General features: G+C 40.4%; 1 protein-coding gene and 1 long non-coding RNA gene across 26 annotated transcripts in view; both read right to left on the bottom strand.

Moving 5' to 3' along the window:
* Positions 1 to 140, bottom strand: part of LOC310738312 — a 545-nt gene extending 405 nt beyond the window's left edge. The window contains exon 1 of the long non-coding RNA XR_014537030.1: positions 1 to 140. This exon is cut by the window's left edge and continues 131 nt beyond it. This is a non-coding gene — a long non-coding RNA (uncharacterized lncRNA).
* LOC310738044 (uncharacterized protein) overlaps positions 1 to 10447 on the bottom strand; it is a 387632-nt gene that overhangs the window by 245137 nt on the left and 132048 nt on the right. The window lies entirely within an intron of this gene.

The raw sequence follows: 10447 nt of genomic DNA, 5'->3' as shown, positions 1-10447 counted from the left end.
GTGATGACTGTATATTAGTTTAATTATCTACTGGACATTTCCTCACTGAGCTGCTCCTCCTGCTGATTCATTTACTTACAGTAAGTCTTGCTTTAGTTTATAGATACGGGGCATCAACTATTAAAATATAATAAGAATAAGAATAACATAACATTGACTACTAATATATGTCCACTTGACAAAACAAACTTTTGTCAAGTGGACAGCCAGACTGTGTAAAATATATTATCAGTCAATGTTAAAATATAATAATAATAATAATAATAATAATAATAATAATAATAATAATAATAATAATAATAATCATAATCATAATAATAAAATAATAATAATAATAACATTCTTAGATGTTAAAATATACAAATAACAATATTGTGAATAAAGACATTATCAAAGACTTTTTTTGCCAAAGTGAAGATTGTTTATTTTAAGTGTTAATATTTGGATGATTATTTAAATCAAATATGGACACAAAACTATTTTGTTATTAGCTATATTATGCTACATATTAGCTACATATAATGTTCAATCAGTCACACAAAAGTAATGTAAATAAATATAGAGTCAGTGTGATTAGTGTGATATTTTAAAGTATATATATGAGGGTGTAAATGAACATATTCAAGTAACTTTACTGACATTAGCAAAGTGGAATTTTCAGCAGCAGTGGGCAGCGAATCAGATGGAACTGTTAAAATCACTACATAATATTTACTTTTATATTCATTAAATTATGTCTATTTTATAAACATAGTGAGGTCCTTAACAACCTTTACATTTTACTCCTCTCCTTGACATTTGAGCTTGAGCTTGACAGTTGACATTCCTGTTGAAATAAGACCCAAATATTTTTAAGGATACAGTGCATTGCAAAAGTATTGACCCCCCATGGCGTTTTTCCTATTTTGTTGCCTTACAACCGGGAAATAAAATGGATTTTTTGGGGGTTTGTATCATTTGATTTACACAACATGCCTACCACTTTAAAGATGCAAAATATTTTTTATTGTGAAACAAACAAGAAATAAGACAAAAAAAACCTGAAAACTTGAGCATGCATAACTATTTACCCCCCCAAAGTCAATACTTACAGCAATTACAGCTGCAAGTCTCTTGGGGTATGTATCTATAAGCTTGGCACATCTAGCCACTGGGATTTTTGCCCATTCTTCAAGGCAAAACTGCTCCAGCTCCTTCAAGTTGGTTGGGTTCCGCTGGTGTACAGCAATCTTTAAGTCATACCACAGATTGTCAATTGGATTGAGGTCTGGGCTTTGACTAGGCCATTCCAAGACATTTAAATGTTTCCCCTTAAATCACTCGAGTGCTGCTTTAGCAGTATGCTTAGGGTCATTGTCCTGCTGGAAGGTGAACCTCCGTCCCAGTCTCCAATCTCTGGAAGACTGAAAAAGGTTTCCCTCAAGAATTTCCCTGTATTTAGCACCATCCATCATTCCTTCAATTCTGACCAGTTTCCCAGTCCCTGCTGATGTTAAACATCCCCACAGCATGCTGCTGCCACCACCATGCTTCACTGTGGGGATGGTGTTCTCGGGGTGATGAGAGGTGTTGGGTTTTTCGCCAGACATAGTGCTTTCCCTGATGTTCAAAAAGCTAAATTTTAGTCTCATCTGACCAGAGTACCTTCTTCCATATGTTTGGGGAGTCTCCCACATGCCTTTTGGCGAACACCAAACGTGTTTGCTTATTTTTTCCTTTAAGCAATGGCTTTTTTCTGGCCACTCTTCCGTAAAGCCCAGCTCTGTGGAGTGTACGGCTTAACGTGGTCCTATGGACAGATACTCTAATCTCCACTGTGGAGCTTTGCAGCTCCTTCAGGGTTATCTTTGGTCTCTTTGTTGCCTCTCTGATTAATGCCCTCCTTGCCTGGTCCGTTAGTTTTGGTGGGCGGCCCTCTCTTGCCAGGTTTGTTGTGGTGCCATATTCTTTCCATTTTTTAAATAATGGCTTTAATGGTGCTCCGTGGGATGTTCAAAGTTTTGGATATTTTTTTATAGCCCAACCCTCATCTGTACTTCTCCACAACTTTGTCCCTGACCTGTTTGGCGAGCTCCTTGGTCTTCATGGTGCCGCTTGCTTGGTGGTGCCCCTTGCTTAACGGTGTTGCAGACTCTGGGGCCTTTCAGAACAGGTGTATATATATATATATATATATATATATATATATATACTGAGATCATGTGACACTTAGATTGCACAGGTGGACTATATTTAAGTAATTACGTGACTTCTGAAGGTAATTGGTTGCACCAGATCTTATTTATAGGCTTAATAGCAAAGGGGGTGAATACATATGCATGCACCACTTTTCCGTTATTTATTTTTTAGAATTTTTTTGAAACAAGTTATTTTGTTTCAAATCAAAATAGTTTTATTTCACTTCACCAATTTGGACTATTTTGTGTATGTCCATTACATGAAATCCAAATAAAAATCAATTTTAATTCCAAGTTGTAAGGCAACAAAATAGGAAAAACGCCAAGGGGGGTCAATACTTTTGCAAGGCACTGTATAATACAGAGAGGGTTTGGCATCACTAGAATGAATCTGGAGAACAATAACAAATTCCTATATTTTATTCAGCACTTTATTACCGAATAACAATAATTCAAATGTTTTCCAAATTCCTCGATTTGAAATAATAATAATCTTATTGTTGTTAAATAAATACATATATATGTAAATATATATACAGTGAGGAAAATAAGTATTTGAACACTCTGCTATTTTGCAAGTTCTCCCACTTAGAAATCATGGAGGGGTCTGAAATTGTCATCGTAGGTGCATGTCCACTGTGAGAGACATAATCTAAAAAAAAAATCCAGAAATCACAATATATGATTTTTAAACTATTTATTTGTATGATACAGCTGCAAATAAGTATTTGAACACCTGTCTATCAGCTAGAATTCTGACCCACAAAGACTGTTAGTCTGCCTTTAAAATGTCCACCTCCACTACATTTATTATCCTAAATTAGATGCACCTGTTTGAGGTCGTTAGCTGTATAAAGACACCTGTCCACCCCATACAATCAGTGAGAATTCAACTACTAACATGGCCAAGACCAAAGAGCTGTCCAAAGACACTTGAGACCAAAATGTACACCTCCACAAGGCTGGAAAGGGCTACAGGGAAATTGCCAAGCAGCTTGGTGAAAAAAGGTCCACTGTTGGAGCAATCATTAGAAAATGGAAGAAGCTAAACATGACTGTCAAGCTCTCTCGGACTGGAACTCCATGCAAGATCTCACCTCGTGGGGTCTCAATGATCCTAAGAAAGGTGAGAAATCAGCCCAGAACTACACGGGAGGAGCTGGTCAATGACCTGAAAAGAGCTGGGACCACCGTTTCCAAGGTTACTGTTGGTAATACACTAAGACGTCATGGTTTGAAATCATGCATGGCACGGAAGGTTCCCCTGCTTAAACCAGCACATGTCCAGGCACGTCTTAAGTTTGCCAATGACCATTTGGATGATCCAGAGGAGTCATGGGAGAAAGTCATGTGGTCAGATGAGACCAAAATAGAACTTTTGGGTCATAATTCCACTAAACGTGTTTGGAGGAAGAAGAATGATGAGTACCATCTCAAGAACACCATCCCTACTGTGAAGCATGGGGGTGGTAGCATCATGCTTTGGGGGTGTTTTTCTGCACATGGGACAGGGCGACTGCATTGTATTAAGGAGAGGATGACCGGGGCCATGTATTGCGAGATATTGGGGAACAACCTCCTTCCCTCAGTTAGAGCATTGAAGATGGGTCGAGGCTGGGTCTTCCAACATGACAATGACCCGAAGCACACAGCCAGGATAACCAAGGAGTGGCTCTGTAAGAAGCATATCAAGGTTCTGCCGTGGCCTAGCCAGTCTCCAGACCTAAACTCAATAAAGAATCTTTGGAGGGAGCTCAAACTCTGTGTTTCTCAGGGACAGGCCAGAAACCTGACTGATCTAGAGAAGATCTGTGAGAAGGAGTGGGCCAAAATCCCTCCTGCAGTGTGTGCAAACCTGGTGAAACGTTTGACCTCTGTAATTGCAAACAAAGGCTACTGTACCAAATATTAACATTGACTTTCTCAGGTGTTCAAATACTTATTTGCAGCTGTATCATACAAATAAATAGTTAAAAAATCATACATTGTGATTTCTGTATTTTTTTTTTTATTATTATATCTCTCACAGTGGACATGCACCTACGATGACAATTTCAGACCCCTCCATGATTTCTAAGTGGGAGAACTTGCAAAATAGCAGAGTGTTCAAATACTTATTTTCCTCACTGTAAATAAAAGTCACACACACACTTTCATTCACAGTGTTAACATAAGGACTGAGTACAGCTTGTGAGCAGGTTTTCAAGACCTCAGACTGTGAAACAGATGCAGAGCTTCTTGGGACTGATGAACTACTGCGAGCATGGATCCCTGACTGCACACAGCATGATAAAGTTTTGCGTAGTGCTATTGATCACAAAGCTCCTCCATCACATCTCATTCTGTGGATTCATGAAATGACTGACAGGTTTACTGCGCTTAAGAAGGTCTACAGTCTGCTCCAGCTTTAGGTCTTCAGAATGATACTAAGCCTTTTCACCTTTATGTGAAGAACGTGGTGGTACGGCTGTGGAGATTCTGGCCCAGGAACACGGTGACAGATATCTCCCTGTTGTGTATCTTTCTAAATCTTTACACAACATAACACAAGGGTTTCCCGCGTACTGCGGCTATGATGGTCCGGGATGCTGAGAAAACGGTGCTTTCACATCCTTTGATACTGAACACCTCACATCAACTAACAGCTATTTTACACAACCTCAACACACAACATATGACAGCACAACGTAGCTCTGGTTATGAAACCACACTCTTGAAGACAGAAAACTTCACTATTAAGCCTCTTCTCAGCCACATTCAGCTGTAGTAGTGCTGCGTGATCTGCTAGATTTTATAGATTTAGATGGTTTGGACGAGGCACATGATTGTCTTAAACACATTGAACAAGAGACCTCTTGTAGGTCTGATCTTTTAGATACGGCCCTGGAAGAGGGGGATTGCTTATATGTAGATGTTCATGTTTAAAACCCTCTGATGGTGTGTATTTATGTGGATATGCGGTTGTAAGATTACCTGATGTAATAGTTGAAGCTAAATCATTACCATACACATCTGCACACAGCTGCACAAGAGCATGTCAGTTGTCTGAAGATAAAGTAGTGACTATATACACCGATTCTAAGTATGCTTATGGTGTAGGGCATGATTTTGCAGAAACATGGAAGCAAAGAGACTTTAAAACAGCTGATGGAAAGCCCATAGCACATTTTAATCTCATAGGCAACCTTTTAAATGCTGTTCAACTCCCTGCCAAAAGTGGCCATATATTTTTACACATATGCCACCTGTAGGAAATTTGAAATACCTGTTGGGTATAGTCGACAGATTCAGCAAGTGGCCAGAAGCATTTGCATGTGCAATAGAGAACGCTAAAATGGTTGTCAAAATATTAACGAAAGAGATCATCTCTGGGTTTGGTATTCCTAGCATGATTGAAAGTGATAACAGACACCTTTTGCTTCAAAGGTAACTTTTGGCTAAAAGCTTAGCAATTGATTGGCATTTTAATATTCCCTATCACCCACAGTCAGCTGGAGTGGTAGAGAGAACAAACAGAACCATTAAGGAACGTGTTACTAAAGCCTGCATTGAAACAGGCCAAAATTGGACTGTTGTTCTCCGGGCAGTACTCACAGAAATGAGAATGACCCCATCTTCAACTACTAAACTGTCACCTTTTGAAATTCTAATGGGCCGGCCTTTCCCGACCCCATGGGTCAGGGGACGCACTGTCATTTTTTCCTTAGGTAACCTGGAAGTGATGGTGGATGACTACGTTTCTGCCCTGGTTAAGAAATTGAATTCTATCAGTGCTGATGTCTCACTAAATCTTCCTCTGCCCACAGATAAGCCAACACACCCTTTTGTGCCTAATCAGCAGGTCCTGATAAGAAGTCTGAAGCCTACCAAGGTCGGTGAGCCGAAGTATCTGGGTCCAGCGACTGTTCTAGCTGTAACCAGAACTGGAGTTCTGACTGATTATCAGCCACAATGGATACACGCAAGCAGGATCAAAACAGCACCCACTTAATCTATACACTAATTGGTCTGTTGGCCTAAGAAGCCAGCCTAAGTGAGTATTCAGGGCTGAAACAGATGAGAGCCCACGGAAAGATCCTTTCTTTATAGTAGAAAGGGGGCCACCTCCGGGGTGAAGATCTGACACACTTGACTGTTTAGTTTAGCGTACCCTGATACCTGCTCTAGGTCTAAATTCTATAACTATGTGTGCATAGTAATTACACTCTAAATTTTTCTTATTCTCTTTGAATACATTATTCAGTAAGAAGAAACTGTTACATATACCTGATAATACTATTAGACATATTGAACAAACTGAGAAACAAATGTCTCATGATGTCTTGAAGAACGTTAAACACCTGCTGAACAAAGTTTTTTAAGAAGATTAAGAGTTTGTTTACGAGTGTTGAACACTTTTTTGTTTTAGGAATGATTTTTGTATTGATTGTTGGAATTGTACTTTGTATGTTGCCATGTTTGATGACGATGGTAAGACAGGCCATAAAGGCCTCGATTGGAGTGGTGATGATAAAGGATTATATGCATGTAGGGACAAAATGAAATAGAATCTGTATGTTTTTGTTTGTCTTTATCTTTTCATTTGCAGTTTATGTCACCGATTTTGTTCCCAGGGAGAACATCCTATGTTTTGGTGTGTGATGCTTAATCATAAATGATTTAATGTGGCCATTGTCAGTGTTAAGACGGTTTTCACACTGTTTCACACACATTCCTTTGCCTGTTCAGTGTCTATCGGATATTTACGATGTTAGTCTGTAAGGTAAACAGGGAGTCTTTATCTGGGCTCACACATCTCCAAGTAGTATATCCTCTTGTCCAAACAGAAAACAACTTTAGGTCAGCTTTCTTTCCAATGTGTGTATATATATACGTGTCTGCTGCCTGCAATAAACCGAAGAAGAACATTTGCTGTGTGCGGTGTGATTCAGAAAGGCACTATAATATGGAAAACCTCTCTAAGAATTAAGTTTCGTTTGGGCATGATAAAAATCTAACAGCAAGAAATGAGAAACTGTAATTTGGTGGACGGTATACAGTCACAACTGTCGCTGTTATTGGAGCATCAATCTTGATAAGGAGGAACTCAAGATCAGTCACATTATGGATAAGGGCATCTGCTAAATGCTGCAAATGTAAATGTAGCCTTTTGCTGTATTTCTGACCAGCATTGGGATTGTCCATTTTAAGTCCGATTATCTTTACTGTCATCTTTTATTTCACTGACAATTTTGGCAATTTTTCCAAAACTGCCATTAGTGAGCCCGTCCTCCACGTCCAGATTTCTCATTAGCATTACACGTACTCCAGCCGCAACTTGTATGACGTCAGGTAAATCCTGATTTGTGTCTTTTACAGGTTTACCCTGTTTTTTCATCTCTCCTGTTCATGGGCCTTTTCTAAAGTCTTCAGCTTCCACATTTACGATGTCAGGATGCAGTGCATTTACAATGGCAGTGTTGTGTTTCTGCACTTTTTTGTTGAAAGCAAAAATGTGCAGTGTTTTGTGTGGACAATCTACGGGGTTTGTCAAACACGGAGCAAGCAACGCACTGTCCTCTTTAGTGAGAGCCTCGTGCTTTGGCTGCACACGGATTCTGTTCAGTAGTTTCGCAAAAGCATGATTTATGTCAGGTTGACTATTTAAAAATAGTCTTTCCAGTTGTCCAGCACACCACCTTCCTACACACACACAGAGGTTTTGATTTACTTAAAGGTGGGAGTTGGTAAAAATCTCCAACTGCTAGAACAGAGATTCCACTAAAAGGTTTTTTGCTGCCTTTGATCTGATCTGCTGATCCAGTTGACGTACGCGAACAGATCCTTTGAAACCATGGACACTTGATGAGAATCTCTGTGTTCGACAACACCGCTCTAACATTATCCAGCGAGTTTCCCAGTGTTTGATACGGTGAGCTTAATTTCCTTGCCAGTTTAAAATGAAGTGCAAAGTTTTTCCAGAAATATTAAAAGCTGCAGTTCTGGTAAACGCAATCAATAACACTGTTGGCGAAGACATGTCCCCTTGCTCCTGAAATCATGGGAGTTGGCGTAGGAACTTGGTGGCTTCCGCAAATATGCACTTAATTACGTGCAATTTTCCACATCCCACACCACCTGACACAAAATATAAAAACTGCTCAAGATTCTGACCCCACACGCGCTTCAGGCACCATAGACGGACGGTGTAGAACACTGATGACCGTGCCTGGTTCAAGCTTCGATATAGCTGTTGTACAAATCCACACTCAACTGTGGTGCCTCGAATTTTAGGACAAGTCCGTCACCATCTTCACGAACAAGCTGGTACTCTGGAACATCGTCTTTCTCGTTCACCTGTTCGGGCTCTTCATCGATCCTTTCCATGATGCACTCCAAACGTTCAGCTTCCATTTCAGGGGCGAACGCTGTCCACGCATTTTCAAACATCCCCTGCTCCTATAGAAGTTCAAAAGCTTTGTCCAACTCAGCAGTGTGCTTTTCATACCATTTCTGGTTCTCTACTACAACTGTGCACACTGGCACAAGTAGACGGGGTTGTCGGACATCTATGCGGGCATTGTGGTAAAACAGCTCATATGTAGGATAAGATGGTTGCTTGAGCTGTGTATTAGAGCGATGAGGTACATACAACTTCAGCAATCTGCCATAATACTTCTCAGGCTGCTTGTCTTTAGAGAAGCGGGCATAACTAATAATTGCAGGCTTTCCGACAGTTCTTTGTTGAACGTACCCCTTGTTTTTCAGCAGGGGGTGAACCTTTTAACCTTTAGCTTGACGGCCATAGACAATGCGATATTTTGAGGCAAAATCGGCAAGACACAATTTTTCAAAGTCCGGTTTTTCAGGCCTTGCTCTGTACTTTTCCACAATTCCTGACATCCAAACGTCCTCAGAATCTGGGATTTTGTGATGCAATGCACTAAGGGGAAGACTCATTTTCAAAGCATCATCAGTTTGTATGAACATGACAGCACGTGAACACTTTTTCAGAGGTAAGCTGCACGTGCGTGCCACAGACTCCTGAGCGCTTACTTGTCTGTGTTTGGAATAAGACTGCATTATCTGTTTCATTTCATCTTTTTCGTTAACATTAGTTTTATGTACATCTTTTACCACAGTTTTCAGCAGGTCATTCATCTCATGTTCAGACTTGGATATGTAGGACAAGATGTGCATGACACAGCAGAACGGATCAGGAATGTATTGAATGTTCATGTTAGCATTCAATGCCCTCAGCAAGTCCCGGTTGTATCCGTTGACCCTACATTCTTTTGGGCTACGTTTTAACATAACCACACTGCCGGTAGAAAGTGCCTCAACGTACTTCATGTAGCGTTGCATGCTCAAATTGCACCTTTCTAGTAGCTTTGGCAAGTTTTCAAATGAGCTTTTGGGGTCATTGAGGACGTCCCACACAGGCTTCAGCTTTTCTTTGGCTTTCTTTCTTCATTTGTTTTACATGGTCAAATTTTTTTGCCTTTCCTTGTTTCTTTCCTTGTGTCTTATCTTGCTTCTCTTCATCGCTGGGAGAAGGGGGCCTTGGATGTTTTATCCAGGTGTCAGACATCGGAAGTTTGGGAAATCCAAATCTGCATAACACTTGTCCTTTCTTGCAAGACTTTGAATGGTTTCGGCTGTGCATCTGAACCTCTGTCACAAGTTTGTGCAGTTCAGTGTCTGTACTGGGTCAGGCATTTGGCACATTATGTACCGGTCAATGAATTCACATACTGTGTCATCTGGATCGTCCTCAAACACAGGCGCATCTTTCACCCAGGCTAGCAAGTGAATATCAACCCGATAAAAATAGTCCACTACTTCACCAATAGGTTGAGCGTCTGACAAGAGCAGATCTCTGAGTAGTGCATCTACTCTTTTTTTTTTTAACATGCTCATGACCGTGACAGGGTTGCTTCTGAGAATCTCACATTTTGTAGTCCAGTCTAGATCCTCGAACTGAACCAGCTCACCCTGTTGAGCGTTGATAGCCTTTATGACTTCTGGCCATCGCATATGAGCTGCACTGAAAGTACAGAAGAAGGTGGGCACGCCTAACTGCCTGATCATGACCTGCAGATCTTTTAGCGTTTTCTCCCAGTATGCCAGCGTACCTCTGAGGGGTTGCATAAATCTTGTCACGTCTCTGTAACAATTTGTTGGAAATTCCTGCGTCCATCTCTAGTCACTGGTTTGCCTTTTCGCAACTGAAAAGACATGCTGTTTCTAGCCAGGTTCGTTTAAGTGACAAACTGCACAAAGAGAAGATA

The sequence above is a fragment of the Silurus aristotelis genome (assembly GCF_946808225.1).
Source record: "Silurus aristotelis genome assembly, chromosome: 15".
NCBI lineage: Eukaryota > Metazoa > Chordata > Actinopteri > Siluriformes > Siluridae > Silurus > Silurus aristotelis.
The sequence above is the reverse complement of the archived record's forward strand: the minus strand, read 5'-3'. Positions and strand labels throughout refer to the sequence as shown.